Source organism: Balaenoptera ricei, chromosome 7 (assembly GCF_028023285.1).
Source record: "Balaenoptera ricei isolate mBalRic1 chromosome 7, mBalRic1.hap2, whole genome shotgun sequence".
Taxonomy (NCBI): domain Eukaryota; kingdom Metazoa; phylum Chordata; class Mammalia; order Artiodactyla; family Balaenopteridae; genus Balaenoptera; species Balaenoptera ricei.
Window position 1 is genome coordinate 56,609,627 of NC_082645.1, and position 19,732 is coordinate 56,629,358.

At 36.6% G+C, this 19,732-nt stretch overlaps 1 protein-coding gene across 3 annotated transcripts in view; it reads left to right on the forward strand.

Moving 5' to 3' along the window:
• Nucleotides 1–19,732, forward strand: part of B3GALT1 (beta-1,3-galactosyltransferase 1) — a 593,789-nt gene that overhangs the window by 374,758 nt on the left and 199,299 nt on the right. The window lies entirely within an intron of this gene.

A 19,732-nucleotide genomic window follows, 5' to 3' on the forward strand; every position in this document is an offset into this window, starting at 1 on the left:
GAAAAAAAAAGTGGCCCTGGCTACAGAAAAGAGGATCAGCAGAGCCAGGGCCGGACAAGCCTGTTCTTACTTTAGCGGTGTGGAATTGTGGCTAGACCTGGGATTGAATTCCAGCTCTGTTGCTATCCTGCTGTGACATTGTGTAAGTCCCTGAACCTCTCTGAAGCTTAGATTTTTTGCCTGGAAAACAAGTTTCCAAGATTGCAAGAATTAGAGAAACTGAATGTAAAGTAGGCATTCAGTAAATGGCAGCTACTTTTATTTTGAAGTGTGTATTCAGTCATTACAAATGAATCCCTTGATAGTCTTCTTAAAGTTCCAACATGTCCTTTGCTGTTAAAAGTGTGGTGTCAGTGGAGGATTCCTGCCTGAGAGATGACTTTTAAATGGCTTATCTGTCCTAAATGTGGTACACCAGACGATGCCCTTAGTCCATAGTACTTACATATTTCTCTGTCTCCCTCACATCTCTTGCCTTCTGTCCTCTCCACACTAGACACTGTTTGGAGTCAGACCCATGCCTCATTCATATTTGTCCCTAGTGACTGTCATAGTTTTTATACATGGTAGGTACGCAGTAAAATTTAACCCTATGTATGCCTCTTTTTCATCACTTTGTACCACATTTTCATGGATTTTTGGCTTGAAAAGTCAGATCATAAGAAAAGTGAAGTATTGTATAGGTGTATGAATATGTATATTTATATGCGTATGTATGTGTCTGTGTGTAGAAAATGAGAAACCACCTCACCTTCATTAATAGCTGGATGTCTACACATGCCAAGGATTTGTGGAGAATACCTTTCCTATTTATTGAAGGGAATACTTACAAATGGGACTTTTAAAAATGTTTATATATATAAATGTTAACAATAGTAAAATTATGTGAAGAAGACTCCCCTGCTAGGCTTCAAAAATAAAATCCAGTCAATTTGATCTATGTTAACTATTTGCATATTTATGTCTTGAAAAGTATTTAATACAAGGCCTAAAAACATGAGGATTCAAAACAGCAGGCAGTTGTGTGTCCAGTTGTCCAGTTGTGGCCAGTGTGGACGTTAACCATAGTGCCTCATTTGCTATTCACTGTTGCTAATTTTAGTCTTCAGGTTCACATATAGCCGTTTTTAAACCCTGAACATTCCATGAGCTCTTTTGTTAAAACCCAGCCTCGCCCATGTGATCTCACTGTTAATTATTTTTTAATAAGTCGCTTCATTCCAGCATCCCAGAACCTGTTTGAGTTACCAACATGAAAAGATAGAAACTGCGGAAAGAGCAGCAACATCTCCCTGGAATCACAGAATCGTCAAGCCTCTGAAATGAAAGAGCTTTAGGAGTCTGCAGGCTCAGCTTCCCTCCCCATGCTCCAGCATCCTCTAGCAGGTTATTTACAGGAGATGCTGCAGGCTTAGCCTCCTTATTGGTATTCCCATTTGCTGAGCTGAGCCTGTGTCCAGTGTTGGGGGTCTATGCTTGAGTCTCCTTGAAACCATAAGACTTAAAGTATCAACACTATTTTAGTAACCAAAAGCTATGCGTGCCACTGCTGCCATTGCCCTGGTGGGAGTTCATCGGTTGGTTCCACCTCGTCCCTCCTTATCCAGGTAATGAACTGGGTAATGACCACTCGCAGCTATCCAAAGTCCCAACATGCATTCTTGGGGGCTTATGAGTGATTATCCTGGGTCACTGAAATGGGTGCTGTCTGCACACAGGACATCTGTGGGGCTGATGGGCAAAGTCTTGGGTGTCACTCCTGCTGGATGGTAAACAGGTGACACATGGGCTGGTTACTTGAATGCACCCTCCTGAAAGGGCAGTAGAGTGTTGGTCAAGAGTGTGGCCTCTGAAGTCAGGTTGGCTGGTGGACATCCTGGCTTCAGCACTTTTTAGTTGTGTGATCTTGGACCTGTCACTTTTTGCCCCTCTGTTTCCCCTTTCATAAAATAGAAATAATAATAATAATAGTACTTATTATAGGATTCCTGTGAGGATTAAATGAATTAATGCTCATCACGCACTTAGACTGAATGGCATTCAGGGGATACTTAATAAGAGTATTGGCTGTATTAACCTCATCAAATGGAACTGAGCAGAACAAACTTTATAGCTCCTTATTACCAACTTCTGCTCTGCTGGGTCAGCTCTGATGCTGGCTGGTCAAGCTGAAGTCTGAGATCAGACCCTGTGAAATCTTTTCCAGTCTTTCTATTTCCCACCTCTCCCAGCCCAGGAATGAGTTAGAAGTGAGAGCTAAAAACTTAACTCTGCAAGTCTGCATCAGAATTTTCTCTCTTCTATCTAGACGCTAGACCAACTCCTTTTTTTTTTTTTTTTTTTTCTTTTTAAACTTATGACTTTGTCATTTTGACTCTCAGGTTCTGTAATGACCCCTTTCATATTCTTCCTACCCCAAGTAACTACCTATTAAATTAGCAATCAGTGCCTCTGTCTAATTGGGCAAGATAGAGAAGGCCTCTGTAATAGAATTAGTGAACAAATTCCGTGAGTAAAGGGAGTCAAAGGGAATTGATTAATATGCTTGGAAACAGTATTCTGTCATGTAAATCTGGAACTATACTTCTTACCCAGAGATTTATACTAATATTGTGTTCAAGCCTACTTAATCCTAAATAATTTTGATCATACTCAATGAGAAACACAAATCCCATTTGAATGCTGGCAAAAATGATTGACCATACATGTTTTTAAGTTAGAGCAAGAAGGTTAGTAAGACGTCTTAGCTCTGTAATCTAGACTCTCAACTTAACATTCAAGCCTAAGGCAAGCTGCTGCATATTGTGATGCATAATATAACTTAGGAGAGTAGAAATTATAAACTCAATGAAAGAAGGTGAGCATTCAAGAATTCAGAAAAAAAAATAAAAATAAAGAAATATTCCATGCATGTGACCTGACCAAATCACTGTCTTTTGTTTCTTAACCACAAACAACACTGACTAAATTTGATTATGCAGTCTTAAAAAATAATAATTTAGGTACTGAAAATCAACGTATTGTGACACATATATAGAAATTATGGAATCACATGGAAATAAAATACCACCTTAGCAAGGGAGCTTAGAAAATATATTTTGGATACTGGAAATTTTATTTTGTGATGAGACCACGAGAATACACTTAAAATTGTTTATGGACAGTTGGTAAATCATTTTTTTCCCCATTTTTCTCTGTGTGGTACAGATGGGAAACTAACATCTTCCAAATTCATTTCTCAGTTATACATATGTGTAAATTAGCCTGTGCAAATTACACATTTTTGTGTGTGTGCTTTATTAAATCCTGTCAAAGCTGTTATTAGGACTGATTTTATATTGTCTAGTACTTACGAAAATTGACAATGTAGTATGTTAGTCACTCCAAAAGACTTTTAAATATCTGAGCAAATGCTAGCAAGCTAATAAAAATATGTGAGTGCATAAATATCCATGCCCACACTTCACGAGCATTTTCTTTCATATAAATACAGTACTCAATTTAAAAAGAGTCAAAATATTCTCTCCATTGGGCCAGCCACACTGGAGCTCCTCTTCCCCTGATAACACAGTGGTCTCACCATTAGTTTATATGTTAGACAGTCTAGTGGACTCAGATAACCCTACTGTTGTCTTCACTTCTCATTCCATGGACACCTTCTAGATTTATGTGAGGGAAGAATGTTAGGCTCTCCAGGACAGTAAAGGTATCCAGACTGAAAACCACTTCATACTCTTCCTCCTGCCCATAATTTCCACATTCAAATGGTGTCTTCTCACCCTCTCCAGGTTAGAATAGAGCCCAGTTTCAATCTGAGAAGTTAATCATTCAAAGGTCTTCCCCATGGTTCAATGCTTGGGTCTAATCCCACAATGGATCCACGGAGGCTTTATGACAAAGAGCAAAAACAAGCAAAGTTAACCACAACAAATTTAAGTATAAAGCTCATTGTTGAATAGAGAAATTTCCAGGGTCTGACTTTTTTCGTTTAGGATTGCACTTTTCGTGTGAAGTATTAACAACTTTTTCAATCCTCTTTTTTACGCATTTCCCTTAAAATTCTAAAGAATCTAAATTTAAACCACTATGGTATTAAGGAAGAAGAATTATACTTCAGTGTATTGTGCTTCAAACATGTAATTGGAAAGAAAAAGGCATCAAAAATGAGAATAAGGACAAGGCATTGAGGCATTGAATTGGCATATTTAAAGGTTGTGATTTATACTGGATTAGCCAGCTTAAGGCTTACTGTTGGTGCGAAAAAGGGAAACTGATTGTAGTGTATTATCTATATAGAACTTGACCACATTCACTTAATAAATACTTAATTTGGCACTTCCCTAATAGATGTAAGTGTCTGGATTTTAGAGAGGGATGAAAACCTAAAGGGATCCATGGGTCTTCTCTCTAATACCTTAGAGAAAAATAAGTTTCAATAAATACTTACTGAGAACTTATGTCTGATAAGTACGCTGTTGGCCGCCAGAGATACTTTGGTAAAGATAGGGCTCACCCTCTAGTGAGGGAGACAATAAGGAAAGAGGCAAGTCAGAATGAGTGTAATAAAGGTTTATGATAGGGGAGAAAATAGTTTTTCAACTGGATGGAAGGTGGTACCATTCTCTGAGATAGGCAAAGTTGGACGACAGAAGAGGGCTGAGAGGGAGTTGGAGGAAGTTATGTTCAGTTTGGAACCTGTCCTTTGAGATACTTGTGTTATATTTGAATGGAGAAATCCGGTGGACAGCTGAGTTTGCGAATTTTGAAGCTCAAGAGAGAGATTTGGGCTGGAGAATAAAATCTGGGGAATTGTCCGCTTTTGATCATTGAAACATCAGGACTGGCTGAGATCAACAGGGGAGAGTATGCAGAGAGGAAAAAGCAGAGAGCCCAGGGAAGAAAACTTAAGGGTCACGAATATTTAAGGAGTGGGCTGGGGCATAGAAGCCTGCACAACAGCCGGAGCGGGGGCAGTATCAATGCTGAAAGGTGTATGTGTCCACAGCAAAAGGGAGCAGGGGTCATTTTGATGAGTTACTTAGTCATCCATTACCAAAATGTTTAAGAAAGACCGTATTCTTGGAATTCAGATAAAATCTTATCAGTTAACTTTATTTTCTAATGTGAAAATATATGACATTATAATTCATTTACCAGGAGTTATAACCAAGGAACAAATAACAAGGTTTTTTAACCCTTCCTTAATATTAATGGTCAGAGCATTTATCAATGAACAGCAATTTAAATTAGTGTGGTATACTTTATAAGAATGTGTAATATTAGGATAGGTAAGCATGTATTTGATTACTTTCAAACTGGTATGATTCCCTCAACTAATTGGTTAAGGTATTTGATGATTCATGCATGCCCTATCCTTTCCCTGCTCTTTAAAGAATCAGCACACGAACTCTATTCATTTATCTTAATTAGCATATCTGAAACCAGTAGAATTAGAAGGCTCATTCCTACCAACACAAAGAAGCAATTTCTAACAATAAGTTCTATCAAAACCAAAAAGCTGTACTATGAAGTTTCCTATTCTTTCCATAAATTGGTGACTATTTATTGGGTATGTACTGTGTGCCTAGAACTATTGTAGCTTCTGGAGATAAGGCTGTGAGCAAGCCAGAGAACGCCTCTGAACATGTAAGACTTACATTCTAATTGAGGGAGACAGAATTTGAATACATTTAAAAAATTAAACATATAAGAACTATCAAGTACTAATGAATGCTATTTAAAGACTAAAAGGAATGCTGTGATCATACATATCATGATAGATGCTGGTAGGAAAATTCCTCCAGAAATTGATAAATTGATGATTTAGGAGAGGAAGTTTATCTGTGAGTGAAGTTTGGAGAAAATTAGAGGGGATTGGATCGAGAACTAAAATTGAGGGATTGGCCTTTGACAGAACATCCTTATCACAGTAACAAAAGGGAAGGATTGTTTGTTCATGAGAAGAGATAATGTGCATCTCTTCTGCACTTTGCTGTCAGAGAACCTGACCTAGGTATTTTCACCATGGGAATCAGCAAATGATACAAACCAAGGCTTTTATTTTTCATGGACTCCTGTTTGGGAACCATTTACCAGCACATTACTGGCAAAGTGTATGACTAGGTTGATGTATTTCATGACAGGAAGATAAGGCATTTCCTGGCTGACGATAGCTATTTACTCCTAAGAAATATGAAGTAAGGTCATCAACTGAATGTTATATAGGAGATTTGAGGCATTTATAAATTTATTTTATTTTTGGCTGTGTTGGGTCTTCGTTCCTCTGTGAGGGCTTTCTCTGGTTGTGGCGAGCGAGGGCCACTCTTCATAGCGGTGCGCGGGCCTCTCACTATCGCGGCCTCTCTTGTTGGGAGCACAGGCTCCAGACGCACAGGCTCAGCAGTTGTGGCTCACGGGCCCAGTTGCTCCGCGGCATGTGGGATCTTCCCAGACCAGGGCTCGAACCCGTGTCCCCTGCACTGGCAGGCAGACTCTCAACCACTGCGCCACCAGGGAAGCCCCTGAGGCATTTAAATAAAATCTGAATGGCTGCTGCCACAGGATGCTATATAGATTTAGGTGTCTGATCGGAGTTTGAACTAGATGATCCCAAAAGTCCTACCCAACGCTAAGAATATATGATAATATTATAAAACTGATTGCTAAGGAGCAACAAATTCTAATTTACTTTTATCTTTTTAAACTGGTTTTCCCAGATTTTTGCCCAGAGTTGTAGATGTAAATATAAGAATCACTTGTCATTTTTCTTTTTGAGTTAATTTTGAGTTAATTTTTATCACTACTATTCAATTGTTAATGTTTCACTTTAAAAAGTCCATAATTCTGTGATTTAGAACTTGATTGAACTTTGGAAAAACAAAAGAACTAAATCAGAGGTGGAGACAAAAGGTATATCTGAATGGATGAAATTGTGGAACTAGTATAGAAGCTTTAATTAGAAAATATCCTGAGCTATTTCATGTATTATTTGTTTGTAATTTTTAAGCGTATTTTAATTTTTGCCTTTGTCAACAGTTCTGTTATGCTTCTTTGACTCAAGGTTGCAATACAAGTACTACAAGGTAGTTCAATATGTGTAGTTATACAGAAGCCTTTTGGCAGCTGACCAGTCAGATGAAAACTTCAACTTTGAAATCTTACTAGATAAAAGCATTGAAAAAAAATCTTTTTAATTTAATTTTTATTGAGGTATAGTTGATGTACAATATTATATGTCTCAGGTGTACAACACAGTGATTCACAATTTTTTAAAGTTATACTCCATTTATAGTTATTACAAAATATTGGCTACATACCCTGTGCCATATGATATATCCTTGTAGCTTATTTATTTTACACATAGAAGTTTGTACTTCTTGATCCCCTATCCCTATCTTGCTACTTCCGCCTTCCATCTTCCCCCTGGTAACCACTAGTTTGTTCTTTATATCTGTGACTCTATTTCTGTTTTGTTATATTTACTAGTCTGTTTTATTTTTTAGATTCCACATATAAGTGATATCATACAGTGTTTGTCTGTCTCTGACTTATTTCACTTAGCAAAATGCCCTCCAGGTCCATCCATGTTGTTGCAAATGGCAAAATATTATTCTTTTTTATAGCCGAGTAGTATTCCATTGTGTATATATACCACATCTACTTTATCCATTCATCTGTCAGTAGACATTTAGGTTGCTTCCATGTCCTGGCTATTATAAATAGGGCTGCAATGAACATTGGGGTGCATGTGTCTTCTTGAATTATGGTTTTCTCCAGGTATATGCCCAGGAGTGGGATTGCTGGGTCATGTGGTAGTTCTATTTTTAGTTTTTTAAGGAACCTCCATACTGTTCTGCATAGTGGCTGTATCAATTTACATTCCCACCAATAGGGCAAGAGGGTTCCCTTTTCTCCACACCCTCTCCAGCATTTATTGTTTGTAGATTTTTTTGATGATGGCCATTCTGATGGGTGTGATGTGATACCTCATTGTAGTTTTGATTTGCATTTCTCTAATAATTAGCGATGTTGAGCATCTTTTCGTGTGCCTGTTGGCCATCTATATGTCTTCTTTGGAGAAATGTCTGTTTAGGTCTTCTGCCCATTTTTTGATTGGGTTGTTTGTTTTTTTGTTATTGAGTTGTATGAGCATTTATATATTTTGGAAATTAATCCCTTGTCAGTCACATCATTTGCAGATATTTTCTCCAGGTCCGTAGATGGCCTTTTCATTTTGTTTATGGTTTTCTTTGCTGTGCAAAAGCTTATAAGTTTGCTTAAGTCCCATTTGTTTATTTTTGCTTTCATTTCTATTGCCTTGGGCGACTGACCTATGAAAACACTGGTATGATTTATCTCAGAGAATGTTTTTCCTGTGTTCTCTTCTAGGAGTTTGATGGTGTCATGTCTTATATTTAAGTCTTTAAGCCATATAGAGTTTATTGTTGTGTACGGTGTGAGGGAGTGTTCTAACTTCATTGATTTACATGCAGCTGTCCAGCTTTCCCAACATCGCTTGCTGAAGAGACTGTCTTTTCACCAGTGTATACTCTTGCCTCCTTTGTCAAAGATTAAATGAACATAGGTGTGTGGCAACATTTGTTATTTGTATTCTTTTTGATTTTAGCCATTCTGACAGACGTGAGGTGATATCTCATTGTGGTTTTAATTTGCATTTCTCTGATGATTAACAATGTTGAGCATTTTTTTCTTGTGCCTATTGACCATTTGTATATCTTCCAATAGCTATTTGGAAAAATGTCTATTCAGGTATTCTGCCCATTTGTTTGTTTTTTTGTTTTTTGTTTTTGGTGTTGACTTATATGAGCTGTTTATATATTTTGGATATTAACCATTTATTGGTCATGTCATTTGCAAATATTTTCTCCCATTTAGTAGGTTTGTTTTTTCATTTTGTTGATAGTTTCCTTTGCTGTGCAAAAGCTTTTAAGTTTAGGTCCCATTTGTTTACTTTTGCTTTTGTTTCCTTTGCTTTAAGAGACAGATCCCCCCAAAATTGCTACAATTTATGTCAGTGTTCCATCTGTGTTTTCTTCTATGCATTTTATGGTTTCTGTTCTTACATTTAGGTCTTTAATCCATTTTTAGTTTATTTTTGTATATGGTATTAGAGAATATTCTAATTTCATTCTTTTACATGTAGCTGTCCAGTTTTCTCAGCACCACTTATTGAAGAGGCTGTCTTTTCTCCAGTGTATATTCTTGCCTCCTTTGTCATAGATTAATTGAACATAAGTGCATGGGTTTATTTCCGGGCTTTCTATCCTGTTTCATTGATCTGTGCGTTGTTTTGTGTGTGTGCCAGTACCATACTGTTTTGATGACTGTAGCTTTGTAATACAGTCTGAAGTCAGGGAGCATGATTCCTCCAGCTCCATTTTTCTTTCTCAAGATTGTTTTGGCTATTTGGGTTCTTTGTGTTTCCAAACAAATTTTTAAAAGTTTTTGTTCCAGTTCTGTGAAAATTGCCATTGATAATTTGATAGGGACTGCATTGAATTTGTAGAGTGCTTGGGTAGTATGGTCATTTTAAAAGTACTAAGTCTTCCAATCCATAAACATGGTATATTTCCATCTGTTTGTGTCCTCTTCAATTTCTTTCATCAGTGTCTTATAGTTTTCAGAGTACAGGGGTTTTACTTCTTTAGGTTAGTTTATTCCTAGGTATTTTATTCTTTTTGGTGTGATTGTAAATGGGATTGTTTCCTTAATTTCTCTTTCTGATAGTTCATTGTTAGTATACAGAACTGGTACAGATTTCTGTATATTAATTTAGTATCCTGCAACTTTACCAAATTCATTAATGAACTCTAGTAATTTTTTTGTGGCATCTTTAGGATTTTCTATGTATAGTATCATGCCATCTGCAAACAGTGACAGTTTTACTTCTTCCTTTCCTGTTCCGATTCCTTTTATTTCTTTTTCTTCTCTGATTGCTGTGGCTAGGACTTACAATACTATGTTGAATAAAAATGGTGAGAGTGGACATCCTTGTCTTGTTCCTGATCTTAGAGGAAATGCTTTCAACTTTTCACCATTGAGTATGGTGTTAGTTGTGGGCTCATCATATATAGCCTTTATTATGTTGAGATATGTTCCCTCTATACCCACTTTCTGGAAGATTTTTATCATAAATGGATATTGAATTTTGACAAAAGCTTTTTCTGCATCTATTGAGAAGATCATATGATTTGTATTCTTTAATTTGTTAATGTGGTGTATCACATTGATTCCCAGATATTAAAAATCTTTGCATCCCTGCAATAAATCCCACTTGATCATGATGTATGATTCTTTTAACGTATTGTTGGTTCAGTTTGCTAATATTTTTTGAGGATTTTTGCATCTATGTTCAATATCAGTGATACCTGTAATTTTCTTTATTGGTAATATCTTTGTCTGGTTTTGGAATCAGGGTGATGGTGACCTTATACAATGAATTCAGAAGCATTCCTTCCTCTCTAATTTTTTGGAATAGTTTGAGAAGAACAGATGTTAACTCTTCTCCAAATGTTTGATAGAATTTACCTTGGAGGCCATCTGGTCCTGAACTTTTTTTTGTTGGGAAGTTTTCTTTTATTATTGATTCAGTTTCATTACTGGTAATTGGTCTGTTCATATTTTCTATTTCTTCCTGGTTCAGTCTTGGGAGATTGTATTTCTAGAAATTTGTCCATTTCTTCATTGACCAGTCAGATTAAAACTTCAACTTTGAAATCTTACTAGATAAAGGCATTGAAATTTTATCAAAATAAACCATAAGGGAAACTTTAAAAATTGACACTACACATATTCAAAATTTTGTTCTACCACATTGTGGAATACTTATTTTACGTATTATTTCTTCATTACTTTCTAGATGTCTTTGGTTCCTCAGACATTTGCATGAATTGTACAAATGCAGGAGAAAAAAATGTAAAGTAAAGTATTATTTTTAGTGGATTGTAGGCAGTGATCCAATTACTGGAAAGTCTGCCTGTGTTGGGTTCTCTCTTCTGCTCCATTACCAGCCTATGGTAAAGCCAGAGAAACATTTCTGAAGAGATTATATTAACCACTCTGTTGTGAAATATTTCTGTAGTCTGATGTGGATTACTTATGTGAGGGCTCTTTTGCAGGGAGACACTAGTGAGTTGATATCTCTCTCAGATCAGCAATAGTTGAGTCTTAGGGCATTTCAGAGATAGGAAATCTCCTCCCTTCTTCTTACAGTGGAGGAAAAATCTTCACTTCTACCCTGGAACCAGAGCCTCAGCTGCTCCTGCCTGTGAATGATGACTAGTAATGATGGTTCCCCAATTCCAGAAGTGAGTGGTACCTAATTCCGATTTTTATCCCAGTTTCAGGAAGCCTGTTTCTCTTGCTCTGAGTCTGGTCTTCCCCAAGAAGGTTATTTTCTGGAAAGAGCCTGTCAGAGAGGGGGAAATTTCCCCCCTCTACCCCTCTTGAGTTCTTGTGGTTGGACTAATAATAAACTGACACAAGACAGGTTAAGAGGAGAAAAAGAAACAAATTTTAATTCATGTGCAAGGAAATCTCATGGAAATGGGACCTAAGAAGTGACCAAAGCAAGCAGACTTTATATTTTTTAGACAAAGAAACAATAAATAACTGAGGAATTAACAAGACAAAGAAATAGGCTTTGGGTGCTTAATTAGTGAAGAATCTAAACAGACTTTGGGCTTGGATTTGGGCTTTGTGTAGTAAATTAAGGAAATAATAAGGTTTGTTTACACAGGTTTCTTGGCCCCAAATTTCCTATCTCTGGTGATAAGGGTATTCTTCTACCTCCAGATGTAGGGGGTATACCTTTCACATGAGAGATTTATTCCCTGCCTTCAGGGAGACAGGGGTGGGGGGGTGCCTCAAAGTGTCCCTCTTGCATCAGCTGCTTCTTAAGTAACTTTAATTCAAAATAATCAATATGCCATTGAGGCATATTTTGGGGGAAGCCTGCTCTAGGACCCAACAAGCCCTTGGGATACAGCTGCCCTACATATCATTTGCCCAGCTCCAGATAGAAGGTCTTTTTATTTTGTAAACTAACTGACATTTCATAAATATAGCAATACTCTTTGGCAGGGAAATTTTAAGTTTGCGCAGCATATTTGGGAAGTGGGTTTTGTCACTTGAGCACTTGGAGCTCTCTCTCCTCATAGCTGTTCCTAAGTCAACGATGCAAACCTCGGAAGTTATTACAAGAAACTAACTGTAGCTGTTTGTCTTCCCTCCTACTGTGTGGTTCTCTGCTTTATGGAAATGTGAATAATGATGGGTACTGTGGTGTTTAGCTGGTCTGTGTTTTAAGGGACCAGAAACAGCCCGGTAGGTCAGGGAAGAATATTAGTGCAGTTCAGATAAGTTCAAGTGACAGTGGAAGGAACAGCTTGCTGTTCTCTGCTGTGATGGCAAAGGTATCTTGAGAGAAGATTATATTATTGTGATTTGGCTTTCCAGGCCACAGGGGCCTGAATACTTCCCATATTCTAATTGCTTGCATACTATTTCTAGAATAATTCATGAAGGGAGTGTGTGAATTAATATCTATAAGGGATCTTTCAAAACACAATTTGTGAGGGTCTGGATCCTCCTTTCAGTACCCATTTGTGTCTTACTGTGGCCAGAAAATGTTGGCTTATGCCTCTGTTTACCAAATTCTAGGGAACCACCCTTGTTTTATCAAATGAAGGATACACTGATGGTGACATTTTCTTTATCTTATCAGAAGGCGTTCACATAACTACAGCATGACTGCTACCTGGCTGACAGTGATTGCATGAGGCATTGCGTTGTAAGATAAACCTTGTTTCAGAAAGGTTAAAAAGTGAAAATATGCTGTTTCTGAGAATCGATGAAATAGGTAGTAAGGGGGAATTTTCTGGACTGCCTCATCACATTTACAAATTTGATAAATAGCCTTTGAAGAATTGTTCCTGATAGTTTGTCATTGTTAATGCAATTTGTAGTTTTCAGATGTATGTTTGATCAACTGGAATGAAAAGAGAGAAGGATATGTTATAATCTTTGGGTTTTCTTCATCGTGCATTGGAGCTTAAATCCTCCATGTAGGATGCACACTTACCATCATCACTTAGGCTACAAAAGAAATTAATTGAATGAGTGGGAAAATATTCCTTTAAATCTGGGAAGCGATGTTGTCACCCTCTTGTCCCTCAAGTACAGTGTGCAAAATCTCATTAGTATTTTATTGAAGATGCTTTTATAGCTCTTTGTATTTCATTAAAGCCCAAAGCAACTTCTATAATATACTATGGCAGGTGCTGAACTGCTTGCTTGAGTTACTCTATAGAAAAGACCGTTGTGGAGGAGCATTAACTCACTGTAGCCCCAGGAGGACCAGTCTGTACAGTTTGATGTCTTCAAAATGATGAAAAGTTCTGTCTGCTTGGAATACCATCCACCTCATTCAAGTGCTTCTCAGCTCTTGTTCTAGAACAGGGTTTCTCAATCTCACTACTACCGACATTTGGGATTAGATAATTCTGTGTCCATGGGAGCTGTCCAGTGCCCTGTAGGATGTTTGGCAGAATTCCTAGCCACCAGGTGCCAGAAACATCCTCTCCCCAAAACTGATCATTTAAAGTGTCTCCGGGCATTGCCAAATGTCCCCTGGGGCACCAAATCACCCTGGTAGAGAACCATTGTTCTCGAATTCTCTCTTTCAAGGTACAGAGGCCCTGAAAAGACAGGGATCACATGCTTCAAGAATTAGTTCTCATCCATGTTATTATGATGATCAAATGTGAAGCCAAAGGATGAATTAGCCAGAGGTTATATAAAAGCCATAAATGCAGTAGGGCAGATGCTTTCAGCGTATGGACTCAATATTGTAACATGCAGCTACACTATGAGATAATTTAGTATCGGGGGTGAGTTTGAAGACAGCAAGGATGATATATACCTCTCTCCCTCTCACATTTTCTGTAAAAGAAAATCTCAAACTTTCTGATGTGTAAGAAAAATGCCAAAAGCACACAAAATCAGCTCTATTCAGTGAAGACTTGGTCCTATATTGATTGGAGAGACAGTAAAAAACGTTGAGTTTTTCATAAAGATAAGTAATGAAAACAAAGAAAAATAACAAACTCTGTGGTATGATTCAAATGAAAATGTTATAATAGTAACACTCCTCTACCTCATTAGTGCTTGGCCCATCCACTTGAAAATATTTGTCACCTAGATGCTTGCCCAGAAGTACATCCTTCTGTATATAAATGGCTTATTTTTTAGTATTCTTTAGTATTTCAACAGTTCAGTATCATAGCCATGATTGGTTGTGGTTTCCTTTTAAAACAATTATTTTAAAAGTATGTCAGAACAAAAACCGTACTCTTATTTTGCACATTCAGAAAAGAATCTCCAAGAGTTTGCCTCAGAAAAGTAGGCAATGCTCTCCCCAGTGCTGTAGTAGGAAAAACCAAGCACGTCATCTGCAAAGATTAGGGCTCAATTGGCACCAATGTGGAAAGGCATCCTGTCTCACATAGCTTATTGCAATAGCCCATTTATTAGTCTCCTTGCTTCCACCTTACTTCTTAATGTCTCTTCTCTCCACTGTAACAAACAGAGCAGGCCTGTTGAACATCATGAGATGGTGTAAATCCTTTGCTCAAAGCCCTTCAGTGGCTCCCAGTATTACTTAGAGTAAAAGCTAAAGACTGTAGAATGGTCTGCAAGGCCCCACCTCTCTGGTTTCATCTCCTATTGTTCTCCCCCTTGTGCACCCCATCCCAGCTACCTTGGCCTCCTCAGTGCTCTGAGAACACACCAGCTCTATATCAGAAATTTTGTACCTGCTGTCCCTTTGCCTGTGATGCTCTTCCGAGGATATATACATGCATCTCTCCCTCATCTCCTTAAGTCTGCTTTAATGTCACCTCTTCAATGAGGCCTCCTCTGACTATCTAAATTTGCTATCTCACCCCCATCCCCGTTCCACTGCCCCTCTCCTTCTTCTCTTTATGTATTGTCATGACATGTATCTTTCTAATATATTAATTCCTTTTTGTTTTGGTCTGTATTCTCCACTCCTCTAAAGAACAAAAATTCAGTGAGGCAAGGAATTTTTACTCTTTGATCCTCTGTTATGTCACAAGGTTCTAATAAGGGCTGGTGGTATATGTGTTTATTGAATGGATCTGTAATCATGAAAGCAAGTAATAGATATCATAAGCAAAATTTATTTTCAAAGTATAAATTCAAAGATCATGAAGTTTCAAGATTAGCCTGGTGCTGAGTTTTTTTGAAAAATGAAATTTCAAATTATATTGGATATAGTCTTAGGTTTTTTACCATTCTTTTTTAAAAATATTTTTGAAGTATAGTTGATTTACAGATTATATTAGTTTCAGCTACACAACATAGTGACCCAATATTTTTATGGATTATACTCCATTTAAAGTTATTACAAAATAATGGCTATATTTCCCTGTGCTGTACAATATATCTTTTTGCTTATTTATTTTATACATAGTAGTTTGTATTTCTTAATTCCATACCCCTATCTTGCCACCTTGCTTCCCTCTCCCCACTAGTAACCAATAGTTTGTTCTCTGTATCTGTGAGTCTGTTTCTGTTTTATTATATACATTCCTTTGTTTTATTTTTTAGATTCCACATATAAGTGATTACATAGAGTAATTGTCTTTCTCTGTCTGACTTATTTCACTAAGCATACTGTCCTCTAAGTCCATCCACATTATTGCAAATGGCAGAATTTCATTCTTTTTTTATGGCTGAGTAATATTCCATTGTATGTACTTATAGGATGTGGTCTTTTTAAAATCCCTATTGCCTGAAAATACAAAGCAATTAGTTGCTTTGGATTAATTTACAAGTCAAAGAATTTCTCATTATGAAATATGAAATTTATTAACTGTTTTTTAAATCAGCCTGATTTTGAAGTAGATATAAATTTTGTGGGGAACTGTCAATGATTAGATTATTATAATTTGCCTTGAGTCAAGTTGAGGAAAAAGGGATGGATCTATAATTTGTTTTAACTATTTTAGTTTTTGAAAAACACATTATAAGGATGAGCAACAATTTATTTCATCTAGGAAATAAATATACATATTATAATCAAAAGATTTTTTTAAACATCAAGTTAGATAGTAACTCAAGGGATTTTCTGTCAGTGTTTCCAAGTTTTAATTTACATTGTGTGTATTAATCAAGGTTCTTCAGAGAAACAGAACCAACAGGGTGTATGCATATGATATTTATGTTTACATTTATAAAGAGATTTATTTTAGGGAATTGGCTCACGCAATTATGGAGGCTGCGAAATCTCAAGAGCTGCAGTCAGCAACTGGAAACCCAGGAGAACCAATGGTACATCTTCCAGTTAGAAAGCCAGCAGGCTGAAAACACAAGAAAAATCAGTATCACACAATGGAATATTACTCAGCCATAATAAAGAACAAAATATTGCCATTTGCAGCAACATTGAGATTGTCATACTGAGTGAAGTAAATCAGACACAGAAAGACAAATATCATATGATATCGCTTATATGTGGAATCTAAAAATTGGGTACAAATGAACTTATTTGCAAAACAGAAGTAGAGTCATGGATGTAGAAAACAAACTTATAGTTACCAGGGGGTAAGGGGAGGAGGGATAAATTGGGAGATTGGGATTGACATATACACACTACTATATATAAAATAGATAACTAATAAGAACCTGCTGTAGAGCACAGGGAACTCTACTCAATAATGTGTAATGGCCTATATGGGGAAATAATCTAAAAAAATAAAAGTGGATATATGTATAACTGATTCACTTTGCTGTACACCTGAAACTAATACAACATTGTAAATCAACTGTACTCCAATAAAATTTTTTTTAAAAAGAAAAGAAAAACAAACCAGAGTACTAAAAATGAAAAAAAAAGGAAAATCAGTTTCAGCTCTAATCCAAAAGCAGGAAAAGATAAATATCAATGTATCAGCTATAGTCAGGCAGGAGGAATTCCCTGCTACTTGAGAGACAGCTAGACTTTTTGTTTCATTCAGGCCTTCAGCTGATTGGATGAGGCTCACCCACATTAGGGAGGGCAATCTGCTTTACTCAGTCTGCAGATTCATTGTTATTCTCATCCAAAAACACCATCACAGACACACCCACAATGTTTGACTAAATATCTGAGCACACTGTGGTCCAGTCAATTTGACATATAAAATGTACCATCACAGTGTGTTCCAAATTTCCTAAGTATTAAAGATTTTTTCTAATAATGATTCTAGCATAAAACTATATATCTTCATTGTCTTCAAAAGGAAAGGTAATACATAGTTTTTTTTTATTGAAGTATAGTTGATTTACAATGTTGTGTTAGTTTCTGCTATACAGCAAAGTGATTCAGTTATACATATATATATTCTTTTTCATATTCTTTTCCACTGTGGTTTATTACAGGATATTGAATATAGTTCCCTGTGCTATACAGTAGTACCTTGTCATTTATTTTATATGTAGTAGTTTAATACATTGTTTATTATGTGAGAGAAATGATGAATATTTCAAAAACTATCTGGGATAATGTCAAAAACTTATATTTTTAAAAATCTCTGTTTTTCTATTGAAACCTTCCGTTTAAAGAAGATTGCAAATTCTGAAATACCACTTTAAGAGTGTATTTCTATTTCATTGTGAAAGCAGTATAAATGTAACGTTTCTTATGGGGGGGGGAGCTTCTATATTACTAACTTTCATTTCATGTTTTATACAATAATTGAAAGAAAATGAAACAAATTTCAGAACTACTTTTTTAGAGTAGTGACAGTGAAATATGTGAATAATTACAATGGCCCCAAAACAAATATATTCCCACAACTTTGATTTTCTCAGAACTACACAAAGCTCAACTTCATCTATGAGCATATTATCTTCATTGTTTATTCTGTTTGTTCAGTTGATAAAGATTTTTTCATGAAATGCCTTGATCATAGAGTCACCATAAGCTCAGTTAACCTTGCAGAGAAAACTGGGTGCTCATTTTCTTCTCTGTATTGCCCAATAATATACTCAAACAAACAGTATAGTGGGGAGAAGAGAGCCCATGACTTGAAACTGAAGAGTTCACGTATATGGAGTGGTATTCAAAATACTTAACAAATGGTAAGACATAAGTACCAATCAATAAGAACACAAGACATAAATGTCACTAAATGGAACCTGCCTAAAGTTCTCAGTGGAATTTTGGAAACTATTGTCACATAAGAAACCAATGATGTTTGCTAACTTAATCATGCCTATACAGATGTTACACTTTCTTTGGTATGTTGTCCCATTTTTGCATTTCAAACTCTAATTTATAGGTCCTAAAGCTTTCTGAGGATGTAATAGTTTGAGTATGATGCTGGCATTGTTATCATGGAAATTGGGATTTTATGAAAATATCCCATACTAAATAATGCATCTGAAAATTAAATTTCTCAGAAAGCTTCATTAAAGCATCAATAGATTTTATTGAGAATGGGTCAGGAGAGAGAGAGAGAGAGAGAGAGAGAGAGTGTGTGTTTGTGTGTGTGTGTTTGTGTGTGTGTTTGGGGCAGGGTGTCTAATAAGGGTACACACGGAAAAAGCACAGCCCTCAGAAACAGAACAACTAGGAATTGGGAAATATATATACATGAAGAATTAGAAAACTAGATCAAGTATGGTGGTTCCTAAGAAGAGGCATAGGAGAATGTTATAGAGCATTGAGGGGAGAAGATCCCTTTGTACTAAGAGACCTCAGAGAAGGCTTCATGGAGAAGGTGATGGCATAGAATATGAGAGAAGAACAGGGAAAATGAATGATTTTGGATCATCTCATTGTGAGCCATAAATGGTAAACTAAGGCACCTTACTTGTTAATGTGGGGTATAAAGAAAGTTGAAAGACAGAAAAAGTGCTCTCCCAGGTAGAAAATAATTACATATTGATATAAGAGAAACTAACACTTATAAAAGATCAAGGTGATGCTTATTAGAATCTGTCATCTTCTGAAAGAGTAAGTGCTATTATCAGATTACATTCTTTTTTCTTTTTTAAATATTAACGCACACTTCTTTTTATCAGGCAATGGTCTGACAATAACAAGTCTACTTATGGAATACTGTTATGTTAAACTTTACTTACAGGATGTTAAATCCTTAGAACTAAGGTTTTCCCCAGAAAAACATTAATGGAAACATCAACTGCTTTTCAGACTTGATAGTTGCTGCTTTAAAAGGTGGTTTTACACAAACACTAAATTTAAAAAAAAAAAAATCTTAGAACACAATGAATTGCTTTTATTTCGGTATGCGTCCAACATCTCAGCATTTAGTGGTCCTGAACAGAAAAGTGGAAAACGCAGCCACTGGCCAGGAATTCCAGGGATCTGCTGTGCACACCGAGTTCTTTCTTATCCCTGCTGAGGACCGAGAGAAGCAGCAGCACTGAAACCGAAGTGTGCACCGAGTTCAAGGTTCTTTATGTTCCAGTTGTCACATTCCAAACTAGCCCCAAATGGATTGCAAGGATGACCAAATGAGAGCCCTGTTTAAAACGTCTTCAATTTTTAAAAGCAAAAGCAATTACAGGAAAAGAAAACAATTCATTCAGAGGGATCGTGTGTGCTTACAAGTGTCTTCTGTGGCCTTTCTCCAAGTTTAACCACCAAGGACTTTGAGAGCTGGCAGGTCTGAGTGACCCTGGT